We start from the raw sequence: 20,222 nt of genomic DNA on the forward strand, positions 1-20,222 counted from the left end.
CCAGTTACACAAAATTACGTGTATGCCAACTGCTAAGTCACTTCAGTTGTGTCTGATTCTGTGTGACCCTAAGGACTGTAGCCCTTCAGGCTCCTCTGTCCACTGGATTCTCCAGGCAAGAATACTGGAATTGCTTACAATGCCCTCTTCCAGGGCATCTTCCTAACCCAGGGATCTAACCCTTGCCTCTTAACATCTGCCTGCATTGGCAGGTGGGTTCTTTACCACTAGTGCTAAGCAAATTCTTATTCTACACAGACTTGTCTCTATTACGTAAAAACATGTTTTAGTTGGAGAACTGGAGCATCCACTAAAAAGAGACCATGTTCTATAGTATGGAGGCTAGAAGTCTGCTCAGATCTCTGGCCTAGATTTCAAGCAAGACGCACTTTTTTTAATGCTGATTTGGCTTATGAACTAGCAATTGAGAAATAACTTCATTTTGAAAGTTCTTCTAAATTAGATCCCTCAGATAGGTGGAGATTTGAGATTAAAGCTGATTCACTTTGGTTTTCTCATTTCCTATCTAAATTGTTTTAAAGATCAACAAAGTGATGTTGATAACTGCTTTAGGAAAATACAATGGGATAGGCTGAAGATTCATTGCTAATTAAGAAAAGGAAGTTAATCTTCTTTCTGCATCTTCCTAGGTCTGTTTGAAGAAACTATCACAGACAATTTTAAGGGCTTTGGCAGAAATGCTGGATCATTGTGATGATCACACTGGGGCTTTGGTGGACTGGCTATTTCCTTCCTTGTCTACAGCTAATGAATATTGCAGTCTTGACCATCTGTAACATGCAACAATATTTTCTTTTCCTGACATAAGGTCTTTAGCATGAGTAATTAAATAAGTAATTTTCAAAATGGGTATTTTATTATAAAAACTGTAATCTGTCCTTTAAAAATAATCCCACAGACTGTAAGAACAAGTATAATTTTTTCAGTGTTAGTCTCTTGGTTGTGTCTGACTCTTTGTGACCTCATGAACTGTAGCCTGCCAAGCTTCTCTGTCCATGGAATTCTCCAGGCAAGAATACTAGAGTGGGTAGCCATTTCCCTCTCCACGGGATCTTCCTGAGCCAGGGATGGAACCTGACTCACCTATATTGCAGGTGGATTCTTTACCATCTGAGCCACCAGGGGAACCCAGAAATTTTAGGTTTCAGCAAATAACACGTGGCAACACTTCTCCATTCAGGAAGTTTTCAAAGTGGTTCTTTGCACATTCTTAATGTTGATGTATTAATCTCTCTCTCTAAGTTAAGTGAAGGAAAGGCAAACAGAACATGCTGGGCTAACTCTCGTTTATGTTCTGACCCTAAAGGTTGAAAAGAAGCTATTCTTGTTGATAATATGCTGTGATTTAAATTAGGAGAGGTTTAAAAAAAAATTTTTTTTTTAACAGATAAGTGGGGCACTGTTTAACATATTATTTGTTGCTTGTGCAGTGGCAATGACTAGCCCCAAATAAATAAACAAACCATGGAATCACCCATAAAATAACAAAATCAGAACATGTATGAGATGTCTTAGGAAGCCTACTGTTTGTGTGCAGATAAATGAACCCATCTGAAACAGCACTGAATCAAGCCAGGATTCCATTTCAGCATAATGAGCTTGAGTCTATGGTGGACCAGTTGGCCAAGACATTTGAGTAGACTGTTCAGATCCAACTATCAAATCAATTTCCAAGGATTTAGGGCTCTTTCAGTGCAGTTGTGGAACTGAGTAGTGTTCTGCACACTTGGATAAATAAAGACTACACTCAAGAAACTTGGGTTTGGGATCTAATAGTAATTTCACATACTTTCCCTCCCTCTTTTTGCTTTATTCCTTTTGTTTTATTCTCATGGAAACTACCATTTATCAGGAAATCCTAAATTTGTTGTTAATGTAAGTTTGTGTTATATTAGTCAAAGTGATGTAAAAAAAGAATAGTTTTCATAAACTTGATGTAATTGAATGCACATTTTGAGAGTACTATTGAATTGCTCATGGTGTGTGTTGTCTGTTTGTTTTTTCCCCAAAGTTTACTGTTTAATTAATTTGTTCATTTTTGACTCTGAGGCATGCAAGATCTTAGTTCCCCAACCAGAGTTGGAACCCAGGTCCCTTGCAGTAGAAGTGAAGTGGGCCTTAGGAAGCATTACTATAAACAGAGCTAGTGGAGGTGATAGAATTCCAGCTGAGCTTTTGCAAATCCTAAAAGATGGTGCTATTAAAGCAAATTTGGAAAACTCACAGTGGCCATGGGACTGGAAAAGGACAGTTTTCATTCTGACCCCAAATAAGGGCTATGCCAAAGGATGTTCAAACTACTGTACAAATGTGCTCATTTCATATACTAGCAAGGTTATGCTCAAAATCCTTCAATATAGGCTTTAGCAATACATGAACAGAGAACTTCCAGATATACAAGCTGGGTTTATAAAAGGCAGAGGAGCCAGGGATCAAATTGCCAATGTTCTCTCGATCATATAGAAAGGAAGGGAATTCCAGGAAAATATTTACTTCTGCTTCATTGACTACAGTAAATTTTTTGACTGTGTAGATCACAAGAAATTGGGGAAAATTCTTAAAGAGATGGGAATAGCAGACCACTTTACCTGTCTCCTGAGAAACCTGTATGCAGATCAAGAAGCAACAGTTAGAACCAGACATGGAAAAATGGACTGATTCAAAATTGGAAAAGGAGTATAACAAGACTATATGTTGTCACCCTGCTTATTTAACTTAAATACAGAGTCCATCATGGGAAATGCTGGGCTGGATGAAGCACAAGCTGGAATCAAGATTGCTGGGAGAAATATCAACAACCTCAGATAGGTACTCTAATGGCAGAAAGCAAAGAGGAACTAAAGACCCCCTTGATGAAGATGAAAGAGGAGAGTGAAAAAGCTGGCTTGAAACTTGACATTAAAAAAACTAAGCTCATGGTATCCAGTCCCATCACTTCAGGGCAGATAGATGGGGAAAAGTGGAAACAGTGACAGATTTTCTTTTCTTGAGCTCCAAAATCACTGTGGATGGTGACTGCAGCCATGAAATTAAAAGATGCTTGCTCCTTTGAAGGAAATCTGTGGCAAACCTAGAAAGCAAGTTTAAAAGCAGAGACATCACTTTGCTGACAAAAGTCTGTATAATCAAAGCTACAGTTTTTCAAGTAGTTAAGTACAGATGTGAGAACTGGACCGTAAAGAAGACTGAGTGCTGAAGAAATAATCCTTTCAAATTGTGCTGGAGAAGATTCTTGAGATCCCTTTGGACTGCAATCAAACCAGTCAATCTTAAAGGAAATCAACCCTGAATATTCATTGGAAAGACTGATTCTGGAGCTCCAATATTTTGGACACCTGATGTGAAGACTCAGCTCATTGGAAAAGACCCTGATGTTGGGAAAGATTGAGGGCAGGAGGAGAAGGGGATGACAGAGGATGAGATGGTTAGAAAGCATCACTGACTCAATGGACATGAATTTGAGCAAACTCTGGGAGATAGTGAAGGACAGGGAAGCCTGGCATGCTACAGTCCATAGGGATCACAAAGAATTGGATACAACCTAGAGACTGAACAGAATATATTAAAGTAAAACCACTAGATTACCAAAATCACTTTGTATACAAAAGAAAAGCTAGACTTAAAAGGAAAAAAAGGTTTTTTTTCAGTATATGACAAGCTGGAATTAAGATTGCCAGGAGAAATATCAATAACCTCAGATATGCAGATGACACCACCCTCATGGCAGAAAGTGAAGAGGAACTAAAAAGCCTCTTGATGAAAGTGAAAGTGGAGAGTGAAAAAGTTGGCTTAAAGCTCAACATTCAGAAAACTAAGATCATGGCATCTGGTCCCATCACTTCATGGGAAATAGATGGGGAAACAGTGGAAACAGTGTCAGACTTTATTTTGGGGGGGCTCCAAAATCACTGCAGATGGTGATTGCAGCCATAAAATTAAAAGACGCTTACTCCTTGGAAGGACAGTTATGACCAACCTAGATAGCATATTGAAAAGCAGAGACATTACTTTGCCAACAAAGGTCCATCTAGTCAAGGCTATGGTTTTTCCAGTGGTTATGTATGGATGCGAGAGTTGGACTGTGAAGAAAGCTGAGCACTGAAGAATTGATGCTTTTGAACTGTGGTGTTGGAAAAGACTCTTGAGAGTCCCTTGGACTGCAAGGAGATCCAACCAGTCCACTCTAAAGGAGATCAGTCCTGGGTGTTCTTTGGAAGGAATGATGCTAAAGCTGAAACTCCAGTAGCTTGGCCACCTCATGTGAAGAGTTGACTCATTGGAAAAGACTCTGATGCTGGGAGGGATTAGGGGCAGGAGGAGAAGGGGACAACAGAGGATGAGATGGCTGGATGGCATCACTGACTCAATGGATGTGAGTCTGAGTGAACTCTGGGGGATGGTGATGGACAGGGAGGCCTGGCGTGCTGCATGGTCATGGGGTCGAAAAGAGTCGGACATGACTGAGTGACTGAACTGATGGTAAATGACATATGTGAAGTTTGAAACTCCAGATAATCTGCTAATTTTTAAGATGGACATCATGACGATCTACGATTTCTTAAAATTAACTTTGGTTGTTCACTTTTTATTGAAGCAGTTGATTTACAATGTTGTATTAATTTCTGGTATTCAGCAAAGTGATTCAGTTATATGTGTGTATATATATATATTAATATATAAAAATACGATTTTTTGAAAAAGAAATTTTCAAGATTTAAACTCAGTATTTGCTTCCAAGAAGTGGATTTTAATTATTTTCAGTAAGTGGTGGTGGTTGCTGCATAGGGTGGGAGAGATTCCATTTAGAATCTCTGAGGCATAGGTTTATAATTCCAGAGTTGGCACTCGGGAGAACTGTGGCAGAGACATTGCTATGACTCAGGTACTTCCTAACTAAGGAATGCATGTCTGGAAATTTCTTCTGAAGTGAATTGTTCTTTCTGCTGATAACTGTGGTGTTGAGAGTCACACTCTGCCCCACAATTTCCCTTGCTCTGTGGCCAGTCTAGACTATGCATCAGAAGTCATGTGTTCTGGCAGCTGGAGCCTTCTTTCCTAAGACCCTTTGAAAGCATCCATCTTTCACTTCTTCGTACACCTGCTGACAGTTTCTTAAATGGATCAGTGGTTTCCTTACTATTCTACAGAACTGATGACAGTTTGCAAGGGGGTATGAAAAATACCCCGGCCTTGAAGTTGTTTACACCAATATCCACAGATGATAAATTGGGCTGTCATTCTGATCTTACCATAGAGGGCAAAAAGGGGATTTAGTGGTGGCGTTGATCACAGCCATACAAGATGCAAACGGATCATACATCCATTACCAGATTCCTGCCTTTGCCACCATCTGTTCTTCTCCATCTCTGCTGAGGGTGGGTGAGGAAGACCTAGTGGGCAATAGGAAGGATACACTTTGTGATTCTGAGGAAAGGACATCTAGGAAACACGGTTGTAATATCCCACACTGGAGGCCTAAGAGAGTTTATGTACCTTCCTTATCCTAATGAGAGTTTATGTGCCTTCGGGGTTTTCAACTTAAACTGGAAACTAACTACTGTCTGGGGACTAGTTTATTAAACATTTGTGTGTGAAGATAGGTGAAGAAAAAAAATGGTCTCTTAGTGCTTGTTTCATGATTTTGTCTCTTTGGTTCACTTCCAAACAACTGATACGTGTAGAGAGGCAGGCTAGATTATAGAGTTAAAAATATGCAATGCTTTATTTAGGGGTTATTTATTTCTGATTAAATCTCTATATTTAGGTTTGCAACTAATGAGTCATCTGGATCATTTTTGCAAAGCAACTTCAGTATGGCCGAACTGGATTCTTGGTCCTATGGTCAGAGAGAGTAAGGCTGGTGAAGTCTGGCCATGTGATTAGCCAGTGTCCTGCTGATCAAGAACCACTGCTTTGGTAAGTCAATGTTTCCTAAAATCTCAGGTTTCCAGGATCACCTGGAGAGCTTTATCAAAATATAAATATCTAGGCCCCACTCTAGCCCTGAGCAATAAGAATCTTGAAGCAGTGGTGGTGGGGCAGGACCTGGTTGTCTGTTTTTTGAAAAATCTGCCCCATGATTCTGGGGCACCAGCTGATTCTGATGCCCTGACAGGTTTGGGGACAACTATCCTAGAGGAGAGAAGACATGAATGGAATGAGAATAGCATTTTTAAGGACAAAAAGGCCACCTGACATGAAGGGAGAGACTCATGGAGGATTCAAAATTGAGGTTTGATGAAGACTATTTTCATTGGATCAGAATTGTACTTAAAAATTGTTTTATCAAAGTTGGAATTTTTTATTGAGAATCAGAAATACTTTGTTAATAGCCCCAGTGGCAAATGGAAGCATATATATTTTTATGACTCTTTTTTTGTATGAAAGTTCAGAAATGAACTTTAATTCAGAAGTTACTCTGAGGTACAAGGCTGACAGAGGAAAGAAGTGAAGTTGATGAAAACTGGCTATCCGATCTGTGGGCAGATGTGTGGACGAACAAGGGAAAGCATTGATCTAGTTGCTAAGTTATTTTCAGGATTATTGTGTTGTGCTGTCTGTGGTGACTCTGCCTTGAGAAAGACTGCAACAGAGTACTGACTATTTAAGTGTTTAAGTAGTTACTTGAGATTGGCAGAATGAACTTGCAGAATGAACTTCCAGGGGTGTGTATGAGGATGGTGGGAGAGGGGTAGGAAGAAGCTGAGAAATTTGGGAGGAAACAAGGGTTAAATATCACTGTGTAGAAATAAAGAAACAGATGTAGAGGATAAAACGTGTGGACACCAAGTGGGAAGGGGGGAAGTGGGATGGATTGGGAGACTGGGATTGACATATATACACTGCTATTATAAAATATATATAAAATAGATAACCCAATGAGAATCTATTAATAGCACAGGGGAGTTTACTTAATGCTCTGTGATGACCTAAGTGGGAAGCAAATACAAAAAGAGATGATATATATATATATATGTATATATATTTATGACTGATTCACTTTCCTGTGAGGCAGAGACTAACACAATATTGTAAAGCAGCTATACTCCAGTTAAAAAAAAAAATCACTGCATAGCCTGATAAAGCTTGAGCAGAACAGATTTTTATAGGGATAGGATGGTTCTGTTGCACCCAGGTTTTGTGAGCCTGTTGGAACAATAGTGCAAGCTCGAGCTCATGTCCCACTTTAAGAATATAATAACCAAGTTGACATTAGAATTGTAAAATTTTTGTTTTAGAAAGGGTAGGTGTACAAATCTTGATTTCTTAGTTACAAAAATCCCCTTGGGAACTTCAGACCAGCAGAAAGGAGCCTGACTTATATTATGTAAAGTTCTCCTCATCAGAAGTGGCCCACAGATCTCATAGCTGGAGAACCATTGTATCTCCTGCAGAAACTGGGTAGGAAGTAACTGAAACTGGTTTTCTAAATGGTGAGGATCAAACTGCTGGGAAGCCTTAGTTTGCAGTAGCAGAAGGACCAGAGCCCTGCTCAGTGATCTCCAAGTCCCGTTAAAGTTGTGTCATTGACTGAAGAGATTAGTGGTGATGAAGAGATAGAGAGCAGCTGGGCCAGGACAGATTCCAAATTAGGGACCAAATTAGCCCTAATTTGAACCCTGCTAAAAGACTCTGATGCTGGGAGGGATTGGGGGCAGGAGGAGAAGGGGACGACAGAGGATGAGATGGCTGGATGGCATCACCGACTCGATGGACATGAGTTTGAGTGAACTCTGGGAGTTGGTGATGGACAGGGAGGCCTGGCGTGCTGTGATTCACGGGGTCGAAAACAGTCGGACACCACTGAGCGACTGAACTGAACCCTTATCCCCTTCCCCTCCTCTCCAAATTATGGATGCTTGTTTGTTTGCTTTTTAATACTGTCAACTTTCAAATGTAAGATCCTAAAGGAACAAGGAATGTTTCATTTAAATGCTTTCATGTATATTTCCCAATGCAGTGAGCACTGGTGGGAGGTGGTGCCCCCACAGCCCCCTATGGCCCAGCAAGCTTCAAATTTTATTTATCTCCCTAAATCTGTGCTTTAAAAACATTCTAATTTATAAGATTTCTCAGAAGAGAATCTGGTGGGTTTCTGAGAAACTTCTTAGATATGCTAGTACCAAGCTGGAAAACACTTTATCTAAATGAACCTAGGTTTTCTTTTGCTGGGTGTTTACACAGAGTTAATATATAAAATGGTCAGTTATAAACATCACATTAACAAAGCCAGTTTAACTAGCATTTAAATTCTCTCACAGGATACATGTATGGGCTATGGCAAAGGATGTGACTCTAAATCACATGGATTTTTATTAATCACAAGAACTCTATTCAACACAATTAAGCAAGTGTTTGAGGAATATCTGGAAAGCTGACACAGTTTTCAAGGCACCAGAACAGTAGTGGAAGATCCAATAATTTTCTATAGTCCTGATACCCCCTGACCTGAAAGAAAAAAGCATCTGATCCCAGGTCTTAGGCTAACTTCATAGCCAGCAGCACGATAGCCTAATGAATAATGGTATCTGAGCGATAAATACATGTCAGAAGGAACTTAATGATAATGACCTACAAGCAATAATCTGATTTAGAAAAATATTAAATTAGGCCTAAATGGAAAATGGTGCTTGAACAGTTCCATCTGAGAGACCCAGACTACATTCTGCTAAGCAGTGTTGGTGGGCAAAGGGCATTTCTTTGGGCTGTGGCAGGAGCGTGATTGATGCAGCTGCTCCTGCAAGCCTGCTAACCAACTTATTATTACAGCAGCTCTGAGGTTTGTCGCTGGGCTGTGCAAACAAATGATCGACATCATGTGGGAATGGCAGTAAGTGGAAGGGCCTCGGTGGAAAACATCGTTTGTGAAACAGGCTTTTCAGCCCAGAAGTTAGCTACTGTGAGTGTAAAAACAAAGGTCTTTGCAAGAGAGACAGTGAGCAAAGCATGATGGATAATCTCGACCATGCACGTAATTGCTTCCAGGTGTCTGGCCACTTTATTACTCTTGGGGTTATGCTACCACCCCGACAATGTTTTCTTTCTCAAACACGATAACTCCTCAGAAGGCTGGTGCCAGCGGTTACTGTTACCTCCATCACCCTAGGTTTGACTTGGTTATAGCCCAGGCTCCAGACAACTGCCACATTAGGGAGATTTAATAAGGTGCGTGTATAAAATGGAGTTTAGGAAAAGCCAGCTGAGTGCTGGAAGTTTGCTTTCTCCATCTGGGTTATGTTGTCCACTGCTACAAGTCATGATAATTTTTTTAAAAGGCAGGTTTTTTTCTCCTCTGTATGACACTTTAAAAAATTTATGTATTTATTTATTTATTTTACTGACGTTTAGTTGATTTACAATGTTGTGTTATTTTTAGGTATACAGCAAAGTGATTCAGTTGTGTGTGTGTGTGTGTGTGTGTGTATATATATATATATTATATCCTTTTTCAGATTCTTTTCACTTACAGGTTTTTACAAAATGTTGACTATGTTCCCAGTGCTATACAGTAGGTCCTTGTTGATTGTATATTTTATATATAGTAGTGTGTATATGTTAATTCCAAACTCCTAATTTTAGGTAAAGTACATAGCTTTCTTTGTGTAAAACTGATTGGCTTTTTAATGCCTTTTTCAAAGATTTTTGGTATTCACAATTTAGTATTTAATGATTTAATTCAGATTTAAACAGAGTGAAAATACGGTGTGTTCTTGCCTGGATGTCAACACCTGGTAGTAAGAAAGTTCCAGAAGTTTTTTAAACCACCTGTTTTTCTAGGCTAGAAAATTGATCACAAAAGCTTGAGGATAATGTTGCATTTCATTTCTAAAATGCTATCCCAAGAACAATCAATTCAAATCCTTATGTTCTTGGCATTTCTTAATACAGGCAGATTTAAGAACTTTGATCATCCAATATATGGTTTTAAAAACTGCTGAAAAACACCAAAAATCTTGTAAATTAAAATAAATACTAAGAGCATGTTTTAGCTGTTCACAGTCTTATTGTCCCTCAATCTGTAGAATCAACCAAGAGGGAAGGAATATTTTTTGAAAGTTGGAAATGACAGATTTGATGAAAAAATTATGATATGTAGGATAAAACAATAACTCATCTGATCTATTTAACTTAGACATAATTTGATTTAAAACATTCCTAAAAGAAATATAAATAAATATAAATATATATAGTATTACTTTATACTTTATCCTATAAGAGTATTTTTATACTATTACTTTAAACTCTCACAAGAAAAGTGTTATCAAACTATGGGAATAATTTTACCTTTATTTAAATTTTTATTACTCTATTATTTTTTTAAAAACTTGGTTATCGTGCCATCAGAAATAATCTTTCTTTCTAAACACAGACTGAACTGGTATCTACAGAGTTAAAGTCCTGCCCCAGGGACAGAGGAGGACATTACATTTCAGGGCACCTCCAGTTGGACCATCATTCACCCATCTTTTCATGTTTTTGGGTTCCTCTTCTCTTTTTCAGTGACTTCACTTTCACTTTTCACTTTCATGCATTGGAGAAGGAAATGGCAACCCACTCTAGTATTCTTGCCTGGAGAATCCCAGGGACAGAGGAGCCTAGTGGGCTGCCATCTATGGGGTCGCACAGAGTTGGACACAACTGAAGCGACTTAGCAGCAGCAGCAGCTTCTCTTTTTTGACCTTATCTATTTTAGTCATTTGGGCTTCCCTGGTGGCTCAGACAGTAAAGAATCTGCCTGCAATGCGGGAGACCTGGGTTTGATCCCTGGGTTGGGAAGATTCCCTGAAGGAGGGCATGGCAACCCACTCCAGTATTCTTGCCTGGAGAATCCCATGGAGAGAGGAGACTGGTGGGCTACAATCCATGGGCTTGCAAAGAGTTGGACGGAAACTGAGCGACTAACACTTTCACTTTCTTTCACATTTTAGTGATAATTCAGGAATGAGCTCAAAGGTTAGATCTTACATACAAAAATTCTAATGTAGTTTTACTCACATGGTTCAATCAAATTTTACGCTGAAGATGAATTGTGTTTGAGTACAGACCTAATCCCAAAGGATGCACTGAAGCATCACTTTTGACCTGGGTGAAGCCAAATGCATCTGTGTATTGGCAGGGGGCCCACGGCAGAAAGCAAGATGGTTATTAAAAAATATAATAGTGTGGGAATTGCAATGAATTTTAATAAACTTATCTTTCTGCAATTTAAGTCCATTTCTTCTATAAGAATATATAGATGTATGTGTGTGTGTATATATATATATATATATATATATATATAAACAAAATGGTCCTCCTTTTTAATAAAAGATGATCACAATAACTCCTTACTGTTCCAGTGTGCCAGCAAAAGACTTATTTTGTACAAAGCAATTTAAATAGGGACCTGCAGTAAACCATTTCACGTGTTCTTTAGTACTGCAACGGTTTTAATGATTTGTCTGAATTTGTTTTACATTCACCATGACTGCAGTGGCAGGTTTAGAGTGGAGAACAGTTTGCAAGTAGGTCTTCCATACATATGTGGCCTGGTTCTGCCTTTTTCAGGGCACTATCTTTTGGCCTCCTTTTGCACATTCTGCCCTCGTTTGCCGACCCACCTTTGCTGTGAAGGTCTCTCTTTCTCTGGAACCAGTTAAATGACTGATCCTGTTCTTTGAGACCCATTGGTTCCTGACCACCTTTTCCCATTCTCAAGTTGTTGAAAACATTTCTGAGTAACACTTCCTGAGTCCTCCCCATGAGGTGCCTGGAACCTCTGTGAAAATAAATGTCACCCATGAAATGCTTGGGTTCACAATGTGAACCCAGTTTAGGGCTTTCCTCTGCGACCGTTACCTGAAACAGTTAAGAAGTCAAAGTGAAGAAGGAGCAACAGTAACTTTTGAAGGAGATAGCTGGGGAAAAAAAGTCTCCTCTTCATCCAGGACCTTGCAAATGCTTTCAGCAAAGGAACCATGTCATGGAACAATTCCTTTTTTCTTAATAGTGTTGCTGCTGCTGCTGCTAAGTCACTTCAGTAGTGTCGGACTCTGTGCAACCTCATAGACGGCAGCCCACCAGGCTCCCCCGTCCCTGGGATTCTCCAGGCAAGAACACTGGAGTGGGTTGCCATTTCCTTCTCCAATGCATGAAAGTGGAAAGTGAAAGTGAAGTTGCTCAGTCATGTCCGACTCTTTGCAACCCCATGGACTGCAGCCTACCAGGCTCCTCCATCCATGGGATTTTCCAGGCAAGAGTACTGGAGTGGGGTGCCATTGCCTTCTCTGTAATAGTGTTGAGTATTCTAGAATAAGGCCTCTGAAAAATAGGTGAGAAAAGTGAAAGCTTAATTGCTTATAGCAGGAGTGTGTGTGTGTGTTAGCCACTCGGTCATGTCTGACTCTTTGTGATCCCATGAACTGTAACCCATCAGGCTCCTCTGTCGTTGGAATTCTCCAGGCAAGAATACTGGGGTGGGTAGCCATTCCCTTCTCCAGGGGATCTTCTCAACTCAGGGATGGAACCCACATCTCCCGCATTGCAGGAAGATTCCTGCAATGTCTAAGTCATAGAGACAGACCCCAGCTTCTTGGTGGTAGCAGAGGTTTTACATGTCATACAGGTGTCTGTATTGGTCACAAGAAACAGGAATGTGAAAAGGGGGCTGACATAGATTTAATTCAATAGTTTTGTTTTCAGAAGCAGATTGCTGGGGTGGAACCAGTTTAGGAAAAGAGTGTTTTGTGGCCCAAAAAAATGGTAGTTTGGACTTGTTTCTTACAATTCTTCTTATGGGCTATGGAAAGATCATAATCTGTGTCCACAGCACCGACTTCCTCTTGCTCCCTGCACACCTGATTGGACAAATCCACCAGGACTCTGCCTCCACGTTTTCTGCCTCTAAGACAGGGTGCTTGCGTTTTCTCTGTCTCAATATTCCTCCAGCTCTGCTTAGCCAAACCTTGACCATTCCAATTAGCTTAGCTCAATGTTGTTTCCTGACATTTTTGCTGATCACCTTGACAAGGACTGATTTCTCCTTCTGAAATCCCTGTGGATTGATTGTAACACCACATAACATTTACTCCCTATACCATTCTAGTGCAGTTATTTTTGTATTTATCTTAGTTCTTCTATTGGATTTATAATTACTTAGTGGAGAGAAAATCCGTTAAGTGGCAGGTAGTGTTTTAATCACTGTTTGTATCTAATCTCTTTTAATCCTGGTGAGAGATTTATAATCTAGGCATTATGGTCCTCATTTTTTAAATGAAGAAACTCATTTTAAAAATGAGGCCCAGAGAGCTGAAGGGGCCTGGTGGAGTCCCAGAGGTGATAAGGGGGAGGGAGGGGATTTTGATTCAGGTGTGTATGACTGCACAGACCATAGTCTTCCAAATATTTTATACTGATGCTCTCAGAGCAGAGATAGGAAATCATTTTTATCCTCTCCAGAGACTATTACATAAATCATTGATTTAATTAGCAATTTTCACTAATCATTTGGCATTTGGCTTTGTAAACATTGTATTCTGTTTGAAGTGGTTAAAGATGACATTAAAGAAAAAGGAATGAGTTTTGTATTTGACATTGTGGTTAATTAATGACATGTCATTTTAACAGCATAGAGTTTAGTGATAGGATAAAATGATAGGAAAAACTGATCATTGGACTGTGCTGTTGCTGCTGCTGCTAAGTCACTTCAGTCGTGTCCGACTCTGTGCGACCCCATAGATGGCAGCCCACCAGGCTCCCCTGTCCCTGGGATTCTCCAGGCAAGAACACTGGAGTGGGCTGCCATTTCCTTCTCCACCATTGGACTAAAGGTCCTTAATTTTCTCCCTATCATTTTAGTGCATTTTAAAACAAGGATGAATTAAAGAAATGTTGGGGGCAATTAATTAATTTATTTAAAATACCAGTGGCAAATAGGAGACATGATGTTCTGATTTCCTTGGATGTTTTATCAAACAGATTAAGCAGATATTGAACTCCAGGTCATCCTGAGAGCAAACAAAGTACACATAATTGGTCTGAAGTCACTATTTCTGGGGAAGGAATAATTTTGAGTGCAGTTTAATGTAATGTCCCTGGAACTGAGGTCCATCTCAGGGGAACCTGAGCCAGGTTGAAAGAACAAGACCCAGTACTCAATGGGCCACATGGCACCCCGAGGGCCAAGTGAAGAACAAAGAACCCAGGAGGTAGTGGGTGAGACTACCCACTTTCCTCTCAAACTGATGAGGTCACTGGGGTTTGCAAAGGAGCCACTGGGCTTTCACAAGCAAGGAGAGAGGATAGCAACAGAGTCAAGACTACAAAAGTCTCAAGGGTCAGACACCAAGTCTTCCTTGCTCATTCTCTTAATCCTCAGTACTCAGAAATTTGCTTGACCCATAGTTATATATATAAAAAAGCTGTCAAATGAATGGCTATTAGAAGTTGCATGGAGCTGTGCATTTGCCAACATACAAATCATGTTATATAAAATGTTAACCAGCATGTTGTATGAGACCAAAAGACCCATTATTTGTGAATGCTTGTGAGACTTTTTCAAGATTATTCTGAGTTAGGTAGGAGGGAAGTGAGTTGAGGGACAGCGATTTTCAAGGTAGAAGCTAACCTGGCCCTCAGTGTTTCTTTCTCATCTCATATTTACCCTGGGTAGGATGGATCAAGAGAATGAAAAGAACCTACTTATATATTTGCTGAGATTTCTATCATGGGAGATGATTCCTAGGATAATAAGATGAGTGGTCTTGGAAACTATTTTTGTCTCTTTCAAGGATCGTTAAGTAAAAAAGTTTTTCCAAATCTTAAAGGGGCCCCACCCCTGGAGGAGGGCATGGCAGCCCACTCCAGTATTCTTGCCTGGAGAATTCCATGGAGAGAGGAACCTGGCGGGCTCAGTCTGTAGGGTTGCAAAGAGTCAAATATGACTGAATGACTGAGCACTCATGCATGCAAAGGGGCCCCAATATAGTCAGAAAGAGTTAATATAACTTCCCCAGATTCTTGATATAGTCCTAGGAAATGACATAGTCTCAAGAGAAGTTATCTCCAAATTTAGTTTACAAACACAATAAAACCATCTCTGTGGTAAAAGATTTGAAGACATTATAAAATTATTTAATTAGGCCCTGAATTTAGCACCCATTTAGCTTACCATCTATAGTCTGATATAATACTTCTAAGACTGCTGACTTTGAATTCCATCTTGAGCTTGTAAGCTTTTTAAAAACTCCATTTCCTTAAAAGCAACAAGAAGCCCTGCTTTTGTCCTTCATGGAGGAATCTGCACAGGAAACAAAAGGTAACAGGGTTAGTTATTCAAAGCAGATTCTTGCTGTCTGCAGCATCATTGACTAAATTATATCTGAGGTTCCAAAGACAGTTTACTCAAAATAGGTATAAGAGCTTTCTGTTGATCTTAGAGAACAAATGAAATCAAGACACACCATCCATATTCTGCATTTCAGAATTCCTGGAAGATGCTTCTGCTTTTCTTTATTGAGACGTGATGTAAAAATTCATGGCAAAAGGCAGATGTTCTTAATTAGCACCTAGGAATATTGCTGATAGCCTATAAGCCTAGCCATTTGGTAGTCCCTAAATGAACTTGAGAAGCAAAGAAGTATTTTGAGAAAGGAGAAATGGAGAACCAGAGAAAAAGAGACTCTGTTAGACTGAGGAATGACCACAATTCTCAGTTGATGAATAAAGTTCTTGTTTCCAGGGAAGTGACATTTATTCAGAGGAAAGAAGCAAAAAGAAGGAGCCTTAAACTGGAGGCATGATTTCCTTGGCTCTTAAGGCAGCAGCCAGACCCCAGCGCAGGGCAGAGTCCTGCACAGTATTGCAGAGACTGTCATTATGTTACACTCAGTGTTGCAGTTTGCTTATCTATTTATTTTTTGACATTGTTGATTAAGCCAATATGGGAGTCCAAGGTCTCTGACCAGGTGCTCACAGAGTTCCTTTGTGTCATTCGGTTCACCAGGGTCATCCATTTATCTATTGTTTAGAAACAAAGCATAATCAAGCTCATAAAATGGTTAGGACTTATATCTAGTCCAGACGAACAGCCTAGTTATAAGGGAATTAGGGTCAGGGCTAGGAGGACAAAGTCAGGTCTTAGAATGCTAGGTTACATGCTAGACAGAATGGGAATAAGGTCAAAAATGGGAAGTATCAAGGTCAAAGTTGGAAGCGAAGAAAGGTCACAGAGGGGATCACAGGGCAGGATGCCAGGGAAGCCACACTGATGCCTTTCTTCTCTCCTTCTTGAGGAGAAGTCAACTTGCCTTCTGTGACAGAATAATAATGCTTTGGATGTGCATAGAACTTTTATGCATAAGAACTTTGCTTCTATGAAATATTGACATTTAGAGAACTAAATGTTTACTTAAAATATTTTTCGTAAGAGTTTTTTTGCAATAAACGTTTCTTTTGAATCTAAAATATAAATCCCATAAAGGCAAGGACTGGGTTTCATTCACCATTGAATTCCTAATGCACAGGGCAGGATAGTACCTCATAAATATTTATTAAGTGAAAGAAATAGAAAGGAAACTCTTACATACCAGGCACTATGCTGGACATGAAAGCTCCAACTTTCAAAAGGTTTATTGCAAGATTTAGGACATATTCATAAATAACCAAACACAAGGGAGAAAATGGCATCAGAGGAGATCATATTCAATGAGTTTACAGGGTGGATGGAGCCTTCCTTGTGGTTGGGAAGTGGGGCTGATAAAGGAAGAGTCCATAAGATCAGTTTTAGTCTATTTAGGCTCTGTAGGATGGGGTGGGGTTTGGGAATGGCAGGGATGGAGAAAAAACTATTCCAGGCCCCCCAAAATGCACGAATGAGGATATTTGAGAAAGTGTAGGGAACTTGAGTAGTTAATTTTAGCTAAAGTGAAAGCTATATGGTGGAGGATCATGGGAGGTAAGGTGGGGAATGTCAGTCAGGATAAATTGGTTGGATTGATCCCAGAAAGGAGTATAAATACCATAGAAATGAATTTGGGCTTTATTCTGCAGGATGGAGAGACACAGAGTTTTTGAAAAGGAGAGATGTGGCTAAGGTTGAACTTCTGAAAAAATGCAGTAGGCAGCAGGAGAGGAGATAAATTCCAGGAAACTGGGGCTAGAGGCAGCTAGGGAGCCCTTTCCAGGGCCCAAGCAAAAAGCCATGAGCATTTGAACCAAGGTGTGATAATGAGGGTGGAACAAGCAGGTGCACATGGGAGACATCACCGAAGGAGGGTTTTAGGTGCTGAAGGAATAGCCAGGTCTAACTGATGTAGAGTTGGAGTTGTGAGAGCAAAACTTGGGAGAGAAAGCAGGATAAGGAAAATATTTGGAAGCCATTTTTATAGAGCTGTTGATTGAGACTATAAAATTGAGCCAGGCACCAAGTGAGTCAGAGTCAAATGAACAGGGAATTTAGGAGCACCTAAATTTATGAAGATAATTAAGTGGAGAAAATGTGGAGGAAAGATGATCAGAGACATAGAGGGTGAGGAGCATGTATTATGGAAACCATGGGAGAGGATTTTGAGAAGTGAGTGTTCACAGCCTGTAATGAGGTAGGAAGGTGAAGATACAAGATGAGATAATACTCAATCAATGAAAAGTTCATGAGAGACACTGGAGGGAGTGCACAGTGTTAAAACTGAAGCAGTGCTACAATTCACTAATTCTGGAAGTTTGGAGGTTAAGCGCAAAAAGATGTATAGTGCCTTGACTGAGAGCTAAAGGAATTGGGAACAATCTTATGGGTGGGACTGGCTTGTGTTTCCTGTTATGAATGGAAGGATGGAAGGAGGAGGAGAAAGAGAAAGAGGGGGGAAATGGAAGGAGATGAGGGGGAGGGAGGGAGGCAGGAACAGAGAGAAAATTGATGGAGCATTTGGAAATATTCTGGAATCATTGGACAGTTTTTCTGATTCTTTCCAATAGAGCTTGGAAAAGAGGGCTTAGTAAATAGGAGATGTCAGATTATCTATTGACTATGGAGTGTTTACCTGAACTCTGCTTTTGCCAAGGCCCCAGGTGTGTTTTTGCAGATATTTTTCCTATGATTTCTTATCATTTATTGTTTGGAGTGTCCCTGGACTGTACCTGGTCTGCCAGTTTGGAAACAGACTTTTGGTTCCAATGTATAAAATCTTACTGTTGAAGTATTGCTATAACTTATTCATTTATTCATGTGAATGGCTCAGATTAGAATGGACCCATCGAGTTATTTTGTCCTTTTTAAGGGTTATTTCTGCTTGTCTCTTGGCATGGACTTGAGCTGCTTTTGAAAATGGAAGCCAATGCCAAAATTACATGCATATTCATAAAGTATAAACAAACACACAATTATAGATACACAAACCGACACACCCCCTATAATAATAAAACTGAAACCAAAGACATCACACAAAATACTCTTTTGCTTTGCTGGCAGAGGTTGTGGAAGGCTTTTTGTGATACTGGGCTCAATTTTCAGAGTTTATTACAAGTCAACAATTAAAGATAGTACACACAAAAGAAGTATTCTCAGATGTAGGATTGCAGTACTGTTTGCAACTCAAATATGCAGTATCTGGGGTGCTGTTTGAGGTTCACCATCCAGTACTTATAATTGTCTGTAGCCCTGGCTGTGTTTTCCACATATTCTTGGAAAAGTTCCTTTATTTGCTTTTTAGCATTCACGGGCCTTTGCAATTTGTTCTCTTATTTGGACTGTATAAACAGCATCAAGATGCTTTTTGCCTTTCATTCAAACAAACAATGCCTTTGTAACTAAGAAGAAAATTAGTAACAGGTGAAAGTTTATTTTTAATGATGTTGAGATCAAATTGCTGTTTAACTTACAGAACAAATTCCCCCCACGTCTCTTTTAACGTTTCAAAATTATTTATAAATTAAACTTAACCTCTAAACATGCTCAGAGTATAAAAATGGCCTCTTTATTCAGTATTACTAACAGAATACAAAGAATATTTCTTTGTTCTGAGATTTTTATTTGCAAATTCATTTTTATAAAAACTTTCATTGTAAAAGTTTACATAGACTTGTTTGGAAGATTTTTAGTTTTGTACTTGTATGTATATCAAAGTTTTGTGCTTAGAATTATGTTTTTATAAAAATTTATATTAATGTTTCCATTTATTAGATATGTTTCATGTTTCATTGTATCAGTGTTATTGTACCTTTTGGGGACTTTTCTTTATAGTTATCCTATTTCATTACTGTAACTTACATAGCTTATAACTGCCAATTTAATAAGACCATTCACTAATGGTTAAATCCTCCCTATACTCTTCCTCTTTCTTTAAAAAGTCATAGTGTCTAGCACCTATAGAACTTACATAAACAATATAAATCAAGATTGATTTTTACTCAATATCTCTACTTCTACAATAAATTTCTGTTGAAATAAATCAAATGTTGAATGATTCCATTAGTAATAGTTTCATAAAGTATTCAAGACAAAAGGAAGAGAGATTTCAGCTCAAAGAATGTTTAAAAATAGAGAGCTCTTCAAAGGTGGGAGCAGTAGCCTTGAAAAGTGGAAGAGGCCCCCAAAGTGGGTTGAAGCTCCCCTGGGGAGGAGGCGTCCCTCTTAGATGAGAAACTGGCCATTGCCCATGCTTTGTGGGACTTGTTATGTGCAATGCTGAGAATCTACCAGTCTATGATAATTGCCATCTTGAGAATTATTCCACAATGGGATCCAATTGAAATAATGTAGATTTTGAATCCTGGGGGCTACATGGTGGGTGGGTAGATTTGAGGAAGGGGAAATAGCTTCATATGGCCTTGAAAGTGACATTGGTGACCAGTTAGAATTTTGCTTTATTTTATTTTTACTCCAACATTAGGGATTTTCCGTCTCTTTTTGAAGGATTTTACTTGTACAACATATATGAATATTTCTAAGTGAACATTTAAAAGGTACGTTAGTAGTGCAAACTTACGTGGGTTGAAAGTGAGTCTTCCTTATCCCACCCTTGGCATTCTTGTGCAATATTCTAAAAATTCTTGTGGATATGAGATTCTGCAAAATATTGCACTGATTTTGTCCAATCCCACTTAATCAACAATTTATTAGCCATCAGTTATGTGTATTAATTATGCTGGTCTAAGACCCAGCCCTATAATTAAGAGGTTTTCATTCTGAGGGATAGAAAGCAGGTAGAAGACTTAGGTATTTTCACTTC

The 20,222-nt window shown here is 39.3% G+C and overlaps 1 long non-coding RNA gene across 2 annotated transcripts in view; it reads left to right on the forward strand.

Moving 5' to 3' along the window:
* Nucleotides 1-20,222, forward strand: part of LOC129641671 (uncharacterized) — a 121,929-nt gene that overhangs the window by 64,508 nt on the left and 37,199 nt on the right. The window contains exons 3-4 of one of the 2 annotated variants that reach the window (XR_008709389.1): nt 5,786-5,937; nt 6,137-6,253. This is a non-coding gene — a long non-coding RNA (uncharacterized LOC129641671). Of the gene's footprint in view, nt 1-5,785; nt 5,938-6,136; nt 6,625-20,222 lie in introns of those variants that run through there. The other variant, XR_008709388.1, reaches the window with a different exon arrangement.

This window comes from Bubalus kerabau, chromosome 1 (genome assembly GCF_029407905.1).
Source record: "Bubalus kerabau isolate K-KA32 ecotype Philippines breed swamp buffalo chromosome 1, PCC_UOA_SB_1v2, whole genome shotgun sequence".
Taxonomy (NCBI): Eukaryota; Metazoa; Chordata; class Mammalia; order Artiodactyla; family Bovidae; genus Bubalus; species Bubalus kerabau.